Raw genomic sequence first — 21294 nt, 5'->3', positions numbered from 1 at the left:
GCTTGCTAGTTTTGGTAAAGGGCCGCGGCATGGCTATGGTGAGCCGCAGCCTACGGTTGTTTTTGTGAGGGAAATGGCCCTGTCAGATGGGTGAGCCGCGGCCCATCAGGGCAATTTTGGCCAGAAATGTGTTTTTAGCTTGGGGATTCAAGCCTTAGGCCTCGGGGTTGATCCTACTACCCAGTTTAGTAGTGTTAGATGTCTTGGAGGCTAGGTTTTGGTTTGGGAACCTTTTGTTATTCATTTTATTGATGGAATCCCATGATTGGTTATGACCAGGTAACCGCTAAAGGACCAAAAGGTTGATCGTTCTCAAGGGTCGTTCTTTTATTCATTCTAACTCGAACCAGAGGTAAGAAAACTGCACCCCAAACGTGACATGCATGGTTATTCATGAGGCATGTTGGTTGTATAAATGTGGACATGAATTGAGTGTGGAATACTTAGCAAATGTTGCTCACTTGTGCATGGTACTGACTCATTAGTCAGATTTGGCAAAGGTGCTAGTATCAACTGTGAAGCTGTGACTTATTAGTCAGGTTCGGCAGGGGTACTAGGCACTGGTCACATTGTGCTGACTCATTAGTCAGGACGGCCTTAGCGTGATCCACGCAAGTCAACAAAGATTAGATCTAATGGACTTTCTGCATTGAATGACTCAAAGAGCATTAATACTGGACCGATCTCAAGTTCGATGAATATTATAAGCGCTTGAAGGCTAGTGGCTTACCTAGCAGCCACTCTTCCACTTGAATTAGTGACTTGCTTGTCAGTCACTCAGTATGGTTTATCAGGACCTCAAGTGATATTCACTCATTTGTTTGAAAGCTTTGTGCTCAAGTGTGATTATAATGATAATCATTTGATAATGTTTACATATAATGTTATGTTTTCTTGTTGGGCTTTGGCTCATGGGTGCTATGTGGTGCAGGTAAAGGAAAAGAAAAGCTCACTCAGCCTTGAGTTGAGAGCTTAGGTGGTGATGTGTACATATGCGGCCGCTTGACCACCACGGCCAAGGAGTTCTCAGAGGAACTAGGGGGTTTACCTTATTTTTGCCGCTTAGGTCGACGGGGTTTATAATTTTGGAACAGTAATGACCTTTTTGAGTTGTAAATAACTTGTAAATGTTCTTGTGGGTCCATGAACAGTTTTATGTATCAATAAAACATATCCTTTCCTTTTTATTGGTTTTCACCTTAACCTGTTAATAACACATAGAACACGTTTTTAACCAAAGGACTCAGACAATGAGTCAAATTTCCGGTTCACCGTTCACCGTATCTGTTCTGGGGTAACCAGGGCGTTACATAAGTACTACTGATATACAGTCATATAATCCATAAATTATGAGTATGACCAAGTATAACTATCTCTAGAATATTTAGCTAATTAAACCTTATATTAATACATATATTAAATTATCTATAGTCATATAATCCATACATATTAGACCTTAATTCAATTTTTTCATGTGAAGAAAATACAAGGAAAGAGATAGTGGAAGGAAAGATGAGTGAGAAATTAATATAACAATGATTTGATTTATAAATAGTTGAAGCTAGATGTAGAGTTGTACTTTAGTTGTATGTACAAGTATATGTAAAATACATCATCCATCATCCATTGGAGGCATCCTTTTCCCATTTTTTGCTACTTTTTTCAGTTTTAAGTAATATACCTCACTCATTGAGAGTGCTCTAAGTTATTAATGGTGATGGCAATGGCTTGGTCGTGATGGTAGCAGCGACAAACAATGTGTGTCTTAAGCCATCTCCAACCGAGCATCAATATATATGCATATATGCAGTGGTAGCTACAGTGCACTGCATACATGCAGGGCACTGTAGTTACGACATATATATATTTATAACTATTATTATATTATATTTTATAATGATTAAATATATATTATTATTTATGTTAATAAATGTTGGTTATTGGTTCGATCAACTTAGTTATCTTAACCGTTTTTCCTGTTAATTCTTGGTTATTTTTGGTTATGCTCTCTTTATATGTATATATAAGTCTCTTGTTAGTATTTTAGAGGCTTAAGGAAAATTCTATTCTTTTGTACAGATTGAAACTTGTAAAGAGACTTTGTATGTTGTAAGAGAGTGCAGTCAAAAAATCAATAATATTGACTTCCCGTAGAGTAGGCCAGAGATTCATTGTCTCTGTGTTCAAATCACGTATATCTTGGTGTTCTGTTTTAGTTTTCGATTATGAGTTGTTTGTTGTTCTTAATCTGGTTTAGTTATATCTTGTGTTTTTGAAATACGTGTGTTCTTGGCCGTGTGTTCTCTGCACAACAAACTGGTGCGGTGAGCGTTGATTGAACACGCGACAATGGCTTCGGCAAAATATGAGGTGGAGAAGTTTACTGGTCAGAATGATTTCGGATTGTGGAGGTTGAAGATGGGAGCTCTTCTCATTCAACAGGGATTGGAAGAATTCAACAGGGATGCACTGAAAGGGGAGACAATTCTTGACAAGTCTATGGAAGAAAAAGATAAAAAGGTTATGTCAGACAAAGCACATAGTGCTATTATCTTGAGTCTTGGTGACAAGGTGATGAGACAAGTTTCCAAATAGAAAAAAACTGTAGGAGTCTAGACCAAGCTTGAAGGTCTGTATAGGACTAAATCCTTGGTAAATCACTTATATCTGAACACAAGTTCTATATTCCTTTAAAATGCATGATGATAAACTTGTGGAGGAATAGTTAGATGTGTTTAACAAATTAATTCTTGATTTAAAAAATATTGATGTTGCAATTGAGGATGAAGATCAAGCTTTGTTACTACTGTGTTCTTTGCCTGAGTCTTATGCTCATTTTAAAGAAACCTTACTATATGGAAGAGAGTCTCTATCTCTTGATGGGGTTCAGTCGGCCCTGAATTCTAAAAATTTAATGGTGAAGGTTTGTCAGTAATGAGTGTGCGCAAGGATCCCAGGCGAGGACGCAAACCTCGAATTGTGATTAATGATAACCAATTTTAGGTTAGACCCCTCGTGAATCCAATCCAGGAGAGAATTGATCAACTGGAAAGAGCATTTAGGCTATTGCAGAATGAACGAGGTCGGGATCGGGACAAAGAGTCTTATGAGGAACTCGAACCATTTGCTCTCCATATTTCCAGCACTCCGTTTCCTCAAGGGTTTTGGATTCCTCATGTCCCACCATTTGAAGGGAAATCCGACACATACAGTCACTTAAATACGTTTAATACTATTATGAGAGCAAGTAATGTGGGCTACGAGCTCAGATGCATGCTATTTCCAGCTTCGCTTACAAGACCAGCAAAAAACTGGTTCGAAAAATATAAGAGGCATTCAATTGCTTCTTGGGATCAATTATCGAGAGATTTCAAGAAGCAATTTAGAGCCACGGTCGGGATAAGGCCCAAGGCGTCTGCCTTGACCAATGTCTGGCAACAACCAAATGAAACGTTGAAGAGCTACCTTACAAGATTCAATCTGGAAGTCACCTGAGCTCGTGATGTAGACGACAGCGGCCATTTAAAGGCCGTCCGAGCTGGGGTAATGCCAGGAAGTCCCCTCTGGGAAGATATGCAGAGGAAGCCTGTGAGGTCCATAACCGAGTTTAATCGACGAGCTCTGAGGTTTGTCAATGTAGAGGAGGCGAGGTCAACACTGAATATGGCCTCTTTGCCCATAACTACAACGACAAACTTATACTCTGCCTCGACCTCAGCAGACCCATCAGCAACCCCCTGCAGAAAACCCTTCCAAAAGAAAGAAGAATGAAGGAAGTAACCCCGAGGCGGAAGGGGGAAAGAAGAATAAAGGGGAAAGGTATTTCTCCGTGTACAAGGTGTACACCGAGCTCAATGAGTATCAGGAGAATATTTACCTGGCTAATGAAAACCAGGTCCCTTTCAGACGTCCAGACCCCATAAGAAACGAAAAATCCAAGAGAGACTCCAGTAAGTACTGCAGATTTCACAGAGATACTGGACAAACTACTGATGAATGCATGCAGCTGAAAGACAAGATTGATGGTCTGATCTCGAGAGGATACTTCAGGCAGCATGTAAGGAACCAGAACAATAATCAGGCTTCTACCAGCCAGAGGACAGATGCACTACCGCCTGCCCAAAATAGCAATTCCCGAGCAAGGGAAGACGAGAGACCCCCTCCGATTTATGGAGAAGATGTTGTAACCATCTCGGGCGGGCCTCATCTCGCAGGATCGGGCAAGAACGCCCAAAAGCGATACGTGAATGAGCAAAAAAATGGCGAAGGGTCCCCTTATGAACATGAACCCAGAGCTCTGAAAATACCAAAGGGTTGAATATCAACCTATAACTTATACTGAGGACGATGCGTCCCATGTCCAATTTCCTCCCAACGACCCACTGGTCATCACTCTTCAGCTCGCAAAAGAAGTGAGCCCAAGCATTCTATTAATGGTGAAGGTTTGTCAGTAAGAAGTAGGTCTCAGAAGAAAGAAAACAAAAATGACAGGAAAAGATCAAAATCCCAGTCAAGAAATGGTGGTAACAGTGGGCATGGTGGAAATGTCCATAACTGTAATACCCTACTTCCTTAGAGCCGTTACTAAGTGAGTTTAAAGTGTGCTTTAACTCGCTAATCGAGGTTTTAAGTCAAAATTGTAATTAAATCATAAACAGAGTTATAAACCTTGAAAATAATTCCATTTAGTGAAAATCATAAAGTGCATGACATTTGGGATCCCAAAATACCGTTTAAAAATATTTACAGCATATAGGTACAACAACGTCGGCTAGACGACAAAATCTAGGTTTTACTACAATCAACTCTCAAAACCACTGGCTGTGACAGCCAGGTAGGCCAAACATGTACGCGCTGCTTCATGCTCTCCGTACTCATGGTTGGTCGACTTTCCCCTTGCCCTTACCTGCACCACAGAGCACCCGTGCGCCGAAGCCCAGCAAGAAAACCCTCACAAGCAGAAAACATATGCATAACACACACTTAGCATATAATATAGGCCATCAATAGGCTAAACACATACGGCCATGGCGTCCTAGGCACTTTACCAGGCCCTGGGTTCGCGGTCCACACTGTGAGGATATCCTAGGTATCCTTTAGGGTCTCGCCCTGGCAACTCACACTCCACATGCTCAATGCTGCTTTTGGCCCCTTGCCGCACTCGGCCTTGCACTTCACGTGCCTAACGCTGTTCCCGGCCCTTTGCCGTTCCCAGCCCATACCGACCTCGGCCTACACCGTTCCCGGCTCTTGCCGAACATTAACACATATGCATACAAAACATAGTAAAGCACATACTAGACATGAATAAACTCAATCAAAAGGCTACGCCCTACAGCACAATTATATAGGGCCCGGCCCTGCATACAAGCTCTATGGGAATAGTGGTTTTCTTACCTGAGTCCCGAGCTTTCCAAGCACCGATGTCCCGGGCACAGTCCCTTAACCCGAGCCTCGCCGAAACCCTAGTCACAACGGATTAACAATATTCGTCCATCAAGTTCTAATCCATTTAATAGCTTTGAGTCATAATTCTAATCTTTGGAACCTTGAATTCTATCAATCTGGGTGATAAAATCCATCTCGAGCCTTAGCATTTAAGTTCCCAAGTCAAGATCCACAAGTCACCCTGCACCTTGAACTAGGGCTGCGGCCCAACCCCACAAGCGCCGCGGCTAGCCTCAAAACAGAGGCTAACACCTCCCTGGAACACGCACGGGTCGCGGCATGCTTGGCCAAGCGCCGCGGCGCGCCTCGAGCACCATGACCTCCCAAGGCCTCGCGTGCACACGGGCCGCGGCCCTCACCTCCAAACCCAAAAAAACATCATTTCCTTGCATTTCATTCGAGCCAAACTCCACATATCTCAACCAAAATCACCCCCAACCTCAGAATTAAGCCCATAATTCATACTCATGCAACTTAGACATACCAACAAACTCAAGAACCAATTCCCACACCCATCAAACAATCAAAACCAGTCCTAGAATCCAAACCATGCATACTCTAAGAAAACCAGCAGAAATTCCAAACACAATCCTTATAATTTAAAACTTACCCTTGCTGGATTGAGTCTCTGAACCAGCTCCAAGCTTCAAGCTCCCCTAAATCCCAGCTGAATTCCTTAGTCTTGACTAATTTCCACCCAAAGCTTCCCTTGCTAAACTTAGAGAAAAGAGAGAAGGAAGAAAACCAAAAGATGAAGGGAATAGGGTTGGTTTAGAGTGTTCTATTTGTATCTTAAGTTTTGTTTTATTTAACTTAATCTCTAAGGTTACCTCAAGGCTCGGGGTACCAAAAACATCCCCGAGGGAAAAATGGTAAATTTCCCCAATATTCCATCCTAGACATTCTAACCTCAAATATATCTTGAAATATTTATTTCCATAACCCGATAACCCCATAAAACATCTAATACCCGAAATACCCGTCGACTCTCCCTAAGTCGGATTCTCAACCCCGTTGTGACTTTTTGGCTAACTGCTCCCTAGGTCTGTCTCGGATCGTGCTACACAGATATATCACAAACATATCACATTTATTACATTCATCACATTTATCACATTTATACCCTCAATGGGCTAAACCCTCAAACATACCCCTAATAACCAAACGAGGCCCACATGCATATTTAATTCAACTAAACATGCATCTCTATCACATATTCACATATTATATCCATAATTCACCTATTGCCCTCCAGGCACGCTAATCAAGGCCCTAAGCCTTATTAGCAAATTTGGGTCGTTACAACTATCCCCTCCTTTCATAAATTTCGTCCTCGAAATTACCTGAATAACTCGGGACACCGCTCCCTCATCTCTGATTCAAGTTCCCACGTCGCCTCCTCAACCTTACAGTTCCTCCACAACACTTTCACCAAGGCAATGGTCTTGCTCCGTAAGACTTTATCCTTCCGGTCAAGAGTCTGAACCGGCTTCTCCTTATAGGACAAATCCTGATCCAGCTCCAAATTTTCATAACTCAGAATGTGCATTGAATCTGACACATACTTCTGGAGCATGGACACATGAAAAAAATCATGAAGCCCTGACAAAGCTGGAGGCATCGCTTGTCTGTAAGCTACCTCTCCAACCCGTTCCATAATCTCGAAGGGGCCAACAAACCTAGGGCTCAGCTTGCCCCGAACACCAAACCGTTTCACTCCCCTCAGAGGTGAAACCCTAAGAAACACATGATCATCAACATGAAATTCCACGCTCCTGCATTTCAGGTCTGAATAACTCTTCTGACGACTCTGGGAGGCGAGCATTCGAGCTCTAATATTCTCAACTGCCTCATTGTCCTCTGAACCATCTTAGGTCCTAAATACCTCCTCTCACCTGTCTCATCCCAATGGATAGGTGATCTACACTTCCTCCCATAAAGCATCTCATACGGAGCCACCCTGATCGTCGCTTGATAGCTGTTGTTGTACGAGAACTCGATCAAAGGAAGATACTTACTCCACGATCCCCCAAAATGTAGCACATAGGCTCACAACATGTCCTCCAATATCTGAATCGTCCTCTCAGACTGTCCATCTACCTGAGGATGATAAGCGGTACTAAACCAAAACTGTGTGCCCATAGCCTTCTGCAGACTCTCCCAAAACTTGGAAGTGAAGGTGGGGTCCCTGTTAGATACTATCGACCTCAGAGCCCCATGAAGTCGAACAATCACCTTCACATATAACTCAGCATACTGCTACATAGTATAAGTCGTCCTAACAGGCAAGAAGTGGGCGGACTTGGTATACCTATCCACAATCACCCACACCGAGTCATGCTGTCCCACTGTCCTCGGCAAACCAACTTGAAGTCCATGGTAATATCTTCCCACTTCCATTCTGGAATCCCCAGAGGCTGCAGCAACCCCACTAGCCTCTGATGCTTAGCTTTCACCTGCTGACAAGTTAAGAACTTGGCCACATAATCCACCACATCCCTCTTCATGCCCGACCACCAATACAAAACTCTCAAATCCTGGTACATCTTCGCCGTACCCGGATGCAAGGAATAGGGAGTGGTATGCAATTCATCTAAAATCTCCCATCGGATATCAGAATCCATCGGAATGCAGATCCGACCCTTGTACTTCAGTAACCTTATCTCTGAAATAGTAAAGTCCTTAGTCACTCCGACTAAGGCATTCTCTCTGTGACCTCTCAACTGGGAATCCTTCCCCTGCGCCTCCTTGATCCTCTCAAGAAGTGTAGACTGAAGAGTGATGTTGGCTAACCGACCAACCACCAACTCTATACCCGCTCTAGTCATCTCCTCGGCTAGCTTATCAGATATCTGTCTCGAACTAAACAACTGTCCTGGGCCTTTTTGACTCAATACATCAGCCACTACATTAGCCTTCCCCGGATGGTATAGGATATCACAATCATAAACCTTAACCAACTCCAGCCACCGTCTCTGGCGCATATTCAAATCCTTTAGAGTAAAGAAATACTTCAAGATCTTATGGTCAGTATATATCTCGCAATTCTCACCATAAAGATAATGTCTCCAAATATTAAGTGCGAATACCACCGCTGCCAACTCCAGATCGTGTGTGGGATATCTCTGCTCATACTCCTTTAACTGTCTCGAGGCATAGGATATCACCTTACTAGCTTGCATCAACACACACCCCAAACCCTGTCTAGATGCATCACAATAAACCACAAACTTTTCATTATCTGTCGGCAGACTCAACACTGGCGCGGTGATCAGTCACCGCTTCAACTCCTTGAAAATGTTCTCACATCTGTCTATCCAGACATACCTTGTCTTTTTCTTTGTCAGTTCTGTCAAAGGCGTAGCTATTCTAGAGAACCCCTCAATGAACTGCCGATAATATCCCACGAAACCAAGAAAACTCCTCACTTCAGGAACATTGCTCGGTCTAGGCCAATCTCTGACTGCCTCAATCTTACTTGGGTAAACCAGAATCCTTTCCTTACTGACGATATGGCCCAGAAATTTAACTTGCGGTAACCAGAACTCGCACTTACTGAACTTAGCATATAACTTATGCTCCCTTAACCGCTGCAATACCAATCGAAGATGCTGCTCATGCTCTGTCTCTGACTCGTTTGGAAATCGGTCTTTGGTATGTCCTCCTCTTTAATCCTTAACTGATGGTAACCTGACCGAAGATCTATCTTAGAGAACACTGTGTTTCCCTGCAGCTGATCAAACAAGTCATCAATCCTAGGCAGTGGGTACTTATTCTTAATGGTCAACTTGTTTAGCTCCCTATAATCAATACACATCCTAAGAGCTCCATCTTTCTTCTTGACGAAAAACACTGGAGCACCCCATGGCGAGAAACTCGATCTGATGAACCCCAAATTAAGTAACTCCTGCAAATAAATCTTCAACTCCTTCAATTCCACCGGAGCCATTATATAAGTTGTCCTAGATACTGGTTCCGCTCCTGGTACCAACTCTATGACAAAATCAATCTCCCGCTGCGGCGGCAACCCTGGCAGATCTGCTGGAAACAAATCAGGAAACTCACACACCGATCTAGTCTCATCTGGTCCAACCAACACCACCCTATAAGTATCCACAACGCTCACTACGAATCCTATGCAACCTTCCTGCATCAAGTCTCTAGCCTTCAATGCTGAAATCATAGGTAACTGCGGTCCACTAGCTATCCCCACAAATACAAAGGGTAACTCCCCTTCTGGTTCAAAAGTCACCATCCTGCGCTTGCAGTCAATTGTCGCCCCATGCTTCGATAGCCAATCCATCCCTAGAATCATGTCGAAGTCATCCATTGCAAGCTCATTCAGATCAGCAAACAACTCCCTACCATATACCTCTAATGGTAAAGTTCTAATCCATCTCCTAGAGACTACCAGTTCCCCAGTTGGCAATAAAGTCTAAGAACCCCTAGTATACAAAACACTAGGTCTACACAGCTGATCTATCACTCTAGCAGACACAAATGAGTGAGTAGCTCCCGAATCAAACAATGCAGTATAAGAAGATCTAGCACTAGAAATCTGACCTGTCACAACTGAAGGGCTAGCCTCCGCCTCAGTCTGAGTCAAAGTAAATACCCTGGCAGGAGTGAGACTATCACTCTGCTTCAGCTCCTCTTTCTTGACTTGAGGACAGTCCCTCTTCAAATGACTGGCACTCCCACAGACAAAGCAGGCCTTAATCTTGCACTCACCCTGGCGTCATCGTCTGCACCGTGGACACACTGGAAAGCTCCTCCAGTAGTCACTTCTGCCCTGACGGCCAACAAAAGCACCTCGTGCCCTTCTATCTAAACTGGGAGGAACAAAGGAATCTGGGGCCTTCCTCTTCTGCTCACTAGAGCCACCTCCCCGAATGGATCCAATAAAAGGAGGCACTGTCCTCCTAGCATCGCGCCTAACAGCACTTTCCTTCCAGATCTGATATTTCGCCCCCTCAACTGTAAGGGCCTTGTCTACAACCTGAGCATAAGTAGTAGTCTCTAGATTCAAGGTAATCTTCACATCACGAGCAATCATAACATTCAAACCCCGTATGAATCTGTCTCTTCTTGCCGCATCAGTCGGCACTAGATCTGGCACAAACTTCACCAATCTGTCAAATCTCAAAGCATACTCAGTCACGGTCAACTGATTCTGAGTTAGGTCGATGAACTCGTCAACCTTCGCAACTCGAACTGCCACACTGTAATACTTTTCATTGAATATGTTTCTGAACTCTTCCCAAGTCATAACTGTTACGTTCCTTCTCTGAACTACCACGTCCCACAAGATGCGGGCATTTTCTCTGAACATATAGCTAGCACAAGCTACCCTCTCATTTCCCTCAACCCTCATAAAATCCTGAATTAAGGAAATCATATTTATCCACTACTCTGCCCACAGTGGGTTTGATCCACCTTCAAAGGTTCCTAGCTGCTCTCCATAACAGGTTGAACCAGTACTGGCACCACAACCTTCTGAACTGGCAACCTAGTGACCTGTGGTGGGGCCTGCTGCCTCAACTGTCGAAGCTCTTCCTCCGTTCGTTGCAGTCTTGCTTCCATCTCGAAAAATATCTCTTGCCAATTTCGTGGGGCAGGTGGAGGGTCCTGACCCTGGTTGTCATCCTCGACCTTACTATCGTGGAGTCTAGATGATAGTTGAGGCATCTCAACAAATATGCTTGCAACCAACAACGCCGCTCATCAGGCATGATAACAACATCCAAAACCGCCTCCCAAACACATTAGCCAACCACAAATAGTTATTCACATAACGTACAGAGAGCATATAACACACAACGGGCCATGCCTTGACATCATGCATATGTTAACTCATTCATCATGCTCTATATGAAATAAGCAGGCAAACAGGGCATTCAAGCACATATTCAAGCATATTAGTCAATCATACCAACCAACCCTGAGTCGAGCTTGTCACTGACAGCGAGCGTACATGTTCGGTCAATCTCTAGAACCATAAACCTTGGCTCGCTCTGATATCAAGTTGTAACGCCCTACTTCCTTAGAGCCGTTACTAAGTGAGTTTAAAGCATGCATTTAACTCGCTCATCGAGGTTTTAGATCAAAAGTGTAATTAAATCATAAACAGAGTTATAAACCTTGAAAATAATTCCATTTACTGAAAATCATAAAGTGCATGACATTTGGGATCCCAAAATACCATTATAAAATATTTACAGCATATAGGTACAACAAAGTAGGCTACACGACAAAATCTAGGTTTTACTACAATCATCTCTCAAAACCACTGGCTGTGGCAGCCAGGCAGGCCAAACATGTACGCGCCGCTTCATGCTCTTCGTACTCATGGTTGGTCAACTTTCCCCTTGCTCTTACCTGCACCACAGAGCACCCGTGAGCCGAAGCCCAGCAAGAAAAGCCTCACAAGCAGAAAACACATGCATAACAAACACTTTGCATATAAACAGGCCATCAATAGGCTAAACACATACGGCCATGCCGTCCCAGGAACTTTACCAGGCCCTGGGTTCGCGGTCCACACCGTGAGGATATCCTAGGTATCCTTCAGGGTCTCGCCCTGGCAACTCAAACTCCACGTGCTCAATGCTTCTCCCGGCCCCTTGCCGCACTCGGCCTTCCACTTCACGTGCCTAACGCCATTGCCGTCCCCTTGTCGTTCCCGGCCCCTACCGACCTCAGTCTGCGCCGTTCCCGGCTCTTGCTGAACATTAACACATATGCATACAAAGCATAGTAAAGCACATACTAGACTTGAATAAAATCAATCAAAGGGCTACACCCTATAGCACAATTATATAGGGCCCGACCCTGCATACAAGCTCTATGGGAATAGTGGTTTTCTTACCTGAGTCCCGAGCTTTCCAAGCACCGATGTCCCGAGCACGGTCCCCTAACCTGAGCCTCGCCGAAACCTTAGTCACAACGCATTAACAATATTCGTCCATCAAGTTCTAATCCATTAAATAGATTTGACTCATAATTCTAATCTTCAGAACCTTGAATTCTATCAATTTGGGTGATAAAATCCATCCCTAGTCTTAGCAATTAAGTTCCCAAGTCAAGATCCACAAGTCACCCTGCACCATGAACTAGGGCCGTGGCCCAACCCCACAAGCACCGCGGCTAGCCTCAAAACAGAGGCTAACACCTCCCTAGAACACGCACGGGCCATGACATGCTTGACAAACGCCGCGGCGCGCCTCGAGCACCATGGCCTCCCAAGGCCTCGTGTGCACACGACCTGCGGCATGCCCCTCCTAGGGCCGCGACCCTCGCCTCGAAACCCAAAAAAACACCATTTCCTTGAATTTCCTTCGAGCCAAACTCCACATATCTCAACTAAAATCACCCCCAACCTCATAATTAAGCCCATAATTCATACTCATGCAACTTAGACATACCAACAAACTCAAGAACCAATTCCCACACCCATCAAACAATCAAAACCAGTCCTAGAATCCAAACCATGCATACTCTAAGAAAACAAGCAGAAATTCCAAACACAATCCTTATAATTTAAAACTTACCCTTGCTAGACTGAGTCTCTGAACCAGCTCCAAGCTTCAAGCTCCCCTAAATCCCAACTGAATTCCTTAGTCTTGACTAATTTCCACCCAAAGCTTCCCTTGCTAAACTTAGAGAAAAGAGAGAAGGAAGAAAACCAAAAGATGAAGGGAAAAGGGTCGGTTTAGAGTGTTCTGTTTGTTTCTTAAGTTTTGTTTTATTTAACTTAATCTCTAAGGTTACCTCAAGGCTCGGGGCACCAAAAACATCCCCGAAGGCAAAATGGTAAATTTCCCCAATATTCCATCCTAGACATTCTAACCTCAAATATATCTCCAAATATTTATTACCATAACCCGATAACCCCATAAAACATCTAATACCCGAAATACCCCTTGAGTCGCCCTGAGTCGGATTCTCAACCCCATTATAACCCGATAACACAGATATATCACATTTATCACATTCATCACATTTATCACATTTATACCCTCAACGGGCTAAACCCTCAAACATACCCCTAATAACCAAACGGGGCCCACATGCATATTTAATTCAACTAAACATACATCACTATCACATATTCACATAAATTCACATATTATATCCATAATTCACCTATTGCCCTCCAGGCACGCTAATCAAGGCCCTAAGCTTTATTAGCAAATTTGGGTCGTTACACTAACATAAAGTGTTAATATTGTCCCAAGGAAGGCCATACTCGTCGTTTCTGTTCAGAAAGACCAAACAGTAGAAGTGGTGATCGATTAAAAGATTCTGAAAATGCAGCAATAATTCAAGATGGATATGAATCTGTAGAAGCTTTAATGGTCTCTTATGAATATGCAGAAAGTGAATGGATCATGGACTCAGGGTGTTCATTTCACATGACACCAAATAAATCATGGTTTGTGAATCTTGATGAGCAAGAAGGAGGATCAGTCTTACTTGGTAACAATAAATCTTGCAGAATAGCAGGTATAGGCTCCATCTGATTTAGATTTCATGATGGAATTGAAAGAGTTCTACAAGATGTTAGATATGTACCAGAATTAAAGAAGAATCTAATTTCTCTAGGTGATATTGATAAAAAAAAGGGTATATTTTCAAAGGAGAAAATCGAATCTTGAAAGTGGTTATAGGATCCATGGTTGTCATGAAAGGTACAAGGAAAAATGGGATGTATTCTCTTGAAGGTGAGGTGATAAATGGCTCAGTTGCTATGGTTTTTGAAAGGATTTTATCAATGATTGAACTTTGGCACATGAGGTTAGGGCATGTAAGTGAAAGGGGTATGTTTGAACTTGGGAAACAAGAGTTGTTATGTGGAGGTAAAGTGGAAAAACTGAGATTTTGTGAACACTGTGTGTATGGAAAGTCTTGCAGAGTAAATTTCAGTGATGGACATCGGAGAACGAAAGGCACCTTAGATTACATACATACTGATTTATGGGGACCCTCCAGAACTCCTTCTCATTCAGGTGCTAGATATTTCTTATCAATAGTCGATGACTATTCAAGGAAACTATGGATACATATCCTGAAAACTAAGGATGAAGCCTATGAGAAATTCAAAAACTGGAAAGCACTTATAGAGAACCAAGCTGAAATAAAAATCAAGAGGTTTAGGACAGACAATGGGCTGGAGTTTTGTTCTGAATTTATTGATGATTACTGTAAAAGGGATGGGATAGCGAGGCATAGAACAGTAGCTCGCACTCCTCAATAAATTGGCTTTGCTGAAAGGTTTAATAGAACAATACTTGAGAGGGTCAGGTGCATGCTATTAAGTGATGGTCTTCCAAAGATTTTCTGGGCAGAAATAGTTGTAGCAGCTGGTTTTTTTAACAGGTGCCTATCTACAACTTTGAACATGAAAACTCCTGAAGAGGTTTGGTCAGGTCACCCTCCTTGCTATGATAGACTAAAGGTATTTGGTTGTATTGCCTATGCACACATTAGGCAAGATAAACTAGAACCAAGAGCTCTCAAGTGTATGTTCATAGGCTATCCAGAAGGAGTTAAGGGGTACAAGTTGTGGTGTTTAAAACTTGGTCAAAGGAAGTGTATAATAACTCATGATGTGATTTTCAATGAATCAGAAATGGCATTTAAAGACCGGTCAAAGACAGAAGGTGTTGACATTAATCAAAAGGGAAACACAAATTCAGAAAGTGACAAGATTGAGGTGGAGTCCAGGGATCAAACCGAGAATAAACAAGTTCGAACATGGTTACTTTAGGAAGAAGAACACGTAGAAGAACAACCTGTAGATGACAACTATCTACATGCATGAGACAAATCCAGAAGACAAACTAAAGCTTCTAAATGGTATGGTTATGCAGATCTACTAGCTTATTCTTTTGTAGCTGCTAGTGAAGTCATGGAAGATGAACCAAAAAGCTACAAAGCTGCTTTGAAAAGTAAAGACAAACAAAGATGCTTAGCTGCTATGAATGAAGAAATGATGTCTCTGAAGGTAAACAACACATGGGATTTGGTTAAGAAGCCTTCTGGTTCAAGAATTGTCAAATGTAAATGGATTTTCAAAAGGAAAGATAGAATTCCATGAGTTGAACAAGGCAGGCACAATGCTAGGCTAGTTGCACGTGCTTTCGCTCAAAGGGAAGGGATTGACTTCAATGATGCGTTTTCTCCTATTGTGAAGCATAGGTCAATCTAAATTCTTTTAGCCATGGTTGCAAGGTTTGATCTAGAGCTTGAATAGATGGACGTTAAAACAACATTCTTGTATGGTGAACTTGATGAAACAATTCTGATGAGAGAGCTTGAGGGATTCGAAATCAGTGGTAAAGAGGATTATTTTGGGAAGTGAAAAAGGTCCTTATACAACTTAAAACGAGCTCCTAGACAATGCAATAGGAGGTTCGATGATTTCATGACTCAAATAGGTTTCAAAAGAAGTAAGTTTGATAATTGTGTTTATTTCAAATTCTGTACTGATCAATCATTTGTGTTCTTACTTCTACATGTGGATGACATTTTGATAACTAGCAACCACAAGAGTGAGATTGCTAGAGTCAAAACAGAACTGAGCAATGTGTTTCAAATGAAAGATTTAGGTGCCGCTAGCAGGATTTTGGGTATGGAAATCAGAAGGAACAGAAGAAAAAAATTGTTATACTTGTCTCAAGAAGCATACCTTAAGATGATCCTTGAGAGGTTCGAGATGGTTGATGCTAAGCTAGTTACTACACCCCTATTTCAGCAGTTTAAATTAAGCAGTTAACAAACACCAAAAACTGATGAAGAAATGGAGTACATGGCTGATATTCCCTATGCAAACGTAGTGGGATCCCTCATGTATGCTATGGTCTGTACACGGCTTGACATAACATATTCTGTAAGTCTTGTAAGCAGGTTCATGGTAAATCCTGGAAAAGCTCACTGGCATGCTTTAAAGTGGATTCTTAGGTACATTAAGGGGTCCCTTCGAAAGGTTCTTGTGTATGGTGGAGCTGCTCAAGAACTATTAAACACAACTGTTATTGAAGGGTTTGTGGATTTAGATTATGTGGATGTTTGGAGACTAGAAAATCTCTTACTGGTTACATTTTCACAGCATTTGGAACAACCATTAACTAGAAAGCTAGTCTTCAAAAAGTAGTTGAATTATCAACTACAGAAGCTGGATACATTGCACTTACTGAAGCTATTAAAGAAGCTCTATGGCTAGAAGGCATATAAAGAGGATTAAAGGTACAAGATGAGGTCATCACAGTACATTGTGACAAAAAAAATGCAATACACCTTTCTAAGAATCAAGTCTATCATGAGAGAACAAAGCATATAAACATCAAGCTACACTTTGTTAGAGAAATTATATCAAATGGATCTGTAATTGTGAAGAAGGTCTCAACTGATGACAACCCCTCTGATATGATAACAAATGTGTTTCCAAGCAATAAATTCTATTACTATTTGGATCTAATTCAGCTGAAGTAGTTCAATGCCCTTTGGGGCTAATAAGCCCAATCCTTATTGTTGATTAATTTTTTCAAGTTGATAGAACTAAGGTGGAGATTTGTTTGTTATTGGTTAAGTCAGCTTAGTTATCTTAACCGTTTTTCCTGTTAATTCTCTGTTATTTTCGGTTATGCTCTCTTTATATGTATATATAAGTCTCTTGTTAGTATTTCACAGACTTAAGGAAAATTCTATTCTTTTGTACAAACTGAAACTTGAAAAGAGAGTTTGTAAGTTGTAAGAAAGTGTGATAAAAAAAAAACCAATAATATTGACTACCCGTGGAGTACGCCAAAGATTCATTGTTTCTGTGTTTGAACTACATATATCTTGGTGTTCTGTTTTAGTTTTCGATTCTAGGCTGTTTGTTGTTATTAATCTAGTTTAGTTATATCCTGTGTTTTGGAAATACTTGTGTTCTTGGTTGTGTGTTCTCTACACAACAATAAAGTTTAGAAATTGGTTTATTTTGTGTGGGTTTATTTTGACAGGGTTCAATTGTTTATAAAAGTGTTATTAATTTTTTCTTAATTACAATTTAGTTAAATTATAATTAAATGTTTGTATAATTTTTTAACTTTTTAGTTAATATTTATGCTTATAAGAAAATGAAGATTAACACTAAAATTAATTGATGAAACATCTAACAAAATACAATAAAACATTATTACAAACTTAAAACATTAGAAACTTAAATATACATTAAAAGTTAAAATCAAATAAACCAAACATTAAACCGAAAATAATAACATAAATCTGAAAGAAGTGAGATAAACTAAGATAAAAAATTAATAATTTGGAAAATTATTTCCACTTCCGTCGAGATAATCATAATATTGAACTTCGAAATGCATTAATTGAATACATGTGTGAAGAATATACTACATCAGAGAATTAATATAATTTCATTAATATTTTTGTGTGTTACGTTTTCGATTTAATTTAATGTAATGTTTTTTCTCTAGTAATGTATATTTATTTTGGCACATGTAATACAATATTTTAATTTATCGAGTTTTAATAATCTATAGTATTATTGTCATGCAATTAATTAATAGTTTTATTTTTATTAAAATAATTAATTATATATAATTATTGTGATGATTTTAGTAAAATAATATAATAATAAAAAAAAAATATTATATGTTATTATAAAAATAATATAATAATACAAAATATTTTTTTAGTGTAACTTTTGGTTTTGTGGTTACAATGGAAATAAAATATAATGGCATATTTGATGTTGGCCAACACCAAATTTAGTGATATGGTTGGAGATGATCTTAGGACAACATCTACTAGGTTTGGGGCCACACTCTCGGATAGGCTACATGATTAATAAGGCTAAATGAAGTGGGGGATAGCAACAGGGCTACGTGACAATTAGGACTCAACCAAAGGACTGTGTCCTGGGTAATATTAGATTTTGCTCTTACAGTATTCACACCCGATGAGCTACTCTATATTTATTTTATTTCACCAAAAAATTATTTCTTTTAATTTTATCTCAAATTACCATACATTAATTTCTCTATTTTACATAATCTAAACTCTACTTTGATATTTTTTTATTCATTTTAAATATTTTTTCACTTTCAATAATATCTCTATATATTTCAATATTTATAATATTTATTCATTATAATGTCAAATATAATTATACTCTACAATCAAAAAAATAATTATAATTTATTTTAAATTAATCCAAATTTATGAAACAAACTAAGTATAAATTGATTCAAAATTATACAAATATTAAAGTTATTATAAAAATATTCATTATAAATATTGTAATAACAAAACAAAATAATATATTGTAAAATTTAACAACTACCTAAATAACAAAACGACATTTAATGAATGATAAACAGTAACACTAAAATACTTAAAATAACATAATATTAAGATATATAATATTATATTATTATAGTATATATGTATATATATCACAAATTTACAAGTACTCAATGGTTACTCAAATATAACTGTCAAATATAGTTGTGATTAATTCATTAGTTGACTAAAAATATTTAATTAACATTAATTAGTGACTTGTATCATGATATCAATATGATCATATATTATTTATTTTAAATAATATATTTCCTTATATAAACTTTCTTTAAGATTTATTTTATTTAAAAATAAGTTTGATAGCTTCTGACTAAAAATGTAACCACCTATAGCATGTTACAAACTACTAGCAACATGTTACAACCTACTAGCATATTTGATAAACCAATTTTAGGCTCTATTTTGGTCTAGTTTTTAGGAAGGCTTTCATTATTTTAGGGCTATTTTATTGTAGATTTATGCTTGTTTGTTCATGTTTAAGGTTTTTGATGTTAAGACGGTGACAATAGATGAATGAAGTAAAAGTGAGGGAAAATTGAACAAGTTAGGTGAAAATTGAGTTGTTTTGGAAGCAAGAAGTCTGACTTATGCTACTGTGATTAGCGCCACAGTGCTAGCACAATAACACTATAGCGCTAATTGGATGTTTTTGAAGGCTTTTGTTTCTGTATATAGTGCTGTAGTACTATTTATGTAGCGTTACAGTGCTAAAAGAAATTCATTGGGGGTCTGATTGTAGCGCTACAATGCTACAAACCTACCGCTACAATGCTAGTTGGTGAGTTGTTAATGGAATTCGACTCTGTTATAAGCACCGTAGCACCCAAAACCTAGCACTACAATGCTATTGACACGATTTTAAAATTTTAAGCCACTTTTAGAAGGACAAAACAGTCTTTTCACTTGGGAGCATTGGGAAACTATTTAACTGACATTATTATGCAAATTTTAGCAGCCTTGTTAGTTTTGCTAACCCTATATTAAGAAAAGACTGTTTGCTTATTGTTTTCTAGATTTATTCTTCATCTTAATTCCTTAGGTTATTTTTTATGAACAATTATCTGAATTTTATTATCATTATGTTATCTATGAACTAAATCCTCTATCTAGGGGTTAATGTAGTCGCTCGAATTTTGATTTAATTTTATTATGAAGTTCTATTGATACTTCTTATTTATTCTAATCTATATGATGTTTGCCTAATGCTAGTAGATACGTGATCACTATTTGCTTGATTTATCATTTTGATTCAAAACTCGAATGATGCGAATTGAATATGTTATTGTTGTATAGACATAGGTTACACATTGGACAAGAGTACCTGTATGACTTGTGTAGCAATTAGGTTACCATTCTTAATGCCTGCTATGTGTTTAAGTTTATCACATAAATGTAGAAAACTTGCATATAGGTTGAGATCTTATATCTTGAAAAAGAATAGGAATCGATTTTTGTTGACCTGCTATTAGAATAGGAAGAAGGGATTTAGAACTGATTAGTAAAATTAATAGAATGAAAGTTGATGAAATTAATTTCCTAGGATTTTTGTTATTGTTTTTATCCTTTGATTCACTATTCTGTTTACATTTATTTAAATTGTGTTCGTAGTTTATAATTATTCATCTTAATTTTAATCACCAAATAGAAAGTGAAAAACGATTATTGGTAAATGGTTAACAGTCTCTGTAGGACGATATTCGTTCTTCCAAAATTTATTACTTGACACGACCACGTATACTTGTGTGCATATTTTACTGATTAATTTTTTGGTGTCGTTGCTGGGGACTAATAACCAATATCAAAATTAATTATTTTTCGTTCTACTTTGGTTTTATTCTAACGTTTTCTAATTTGAGTTGCTTTTAAATTTCTCAATTTCACGTGATCTAGTTTATGCGACGCCAGGGTTCAAATATACTAGTGCCTGTTGATCTTGAGATTGAGAAGTCCTGCAAAAGAAAAAGAAGACAGAAAAAACTCGAAAGAATGGTGCAGAATGTTAATAATGTTGCAAACAACAATCTGAATCAGGGTGATGAGGGTAACACTGCAGCTGAGGTGGACCCACAACTGAGGGACTATGTACTCCCAACTATTATAGGGATACACTCTATGTAATGACCCAACTATTTCTAAGACCTTGGACCTGTAACGCCCTGGATAGCCAAGACCGCTACACTGTGTGTTTACAAATGTGCGAGACTTTCTAATCAAGTCATTTAGTTAGAAATGTGTTATAATAACTAAAGTTGTACTAGGGTTAAAAGATTTCAGTCTCAAAAGTTTTATTTCTTATAATCAAACATTTTTACATGGGATCCCAAAAGTAGTAAAGATACAAGACAATTTACAAAATTCAGAACAAAAGGACAGCTACTAGCCACTCTAAGGGCAAAATAGACATTTAGGTTCTCCCTGTCCTGTATCATTCCCCGGCCTTGTCGGCCGATCAGCTAACTATGTACATTCAGCCCCAAA

The sequence above is a fragment of the Humulus lupulus genome, chromosome 4 (genome assembly GCF_963169125.1).
Source record: "Humulus lupulus chromosome 4, drHumLupu1.1, whole genome shotgun sequence".
Taxonomy (NCBI): Eukaryota; Viridiplantae; Streptophyta; class Magnoliopsida; order Rosales; family Cannabaceae; genus Humulus; species Humulus lupulus.
Note: the sequence above shows the minus strand (reverse complement) of the source record.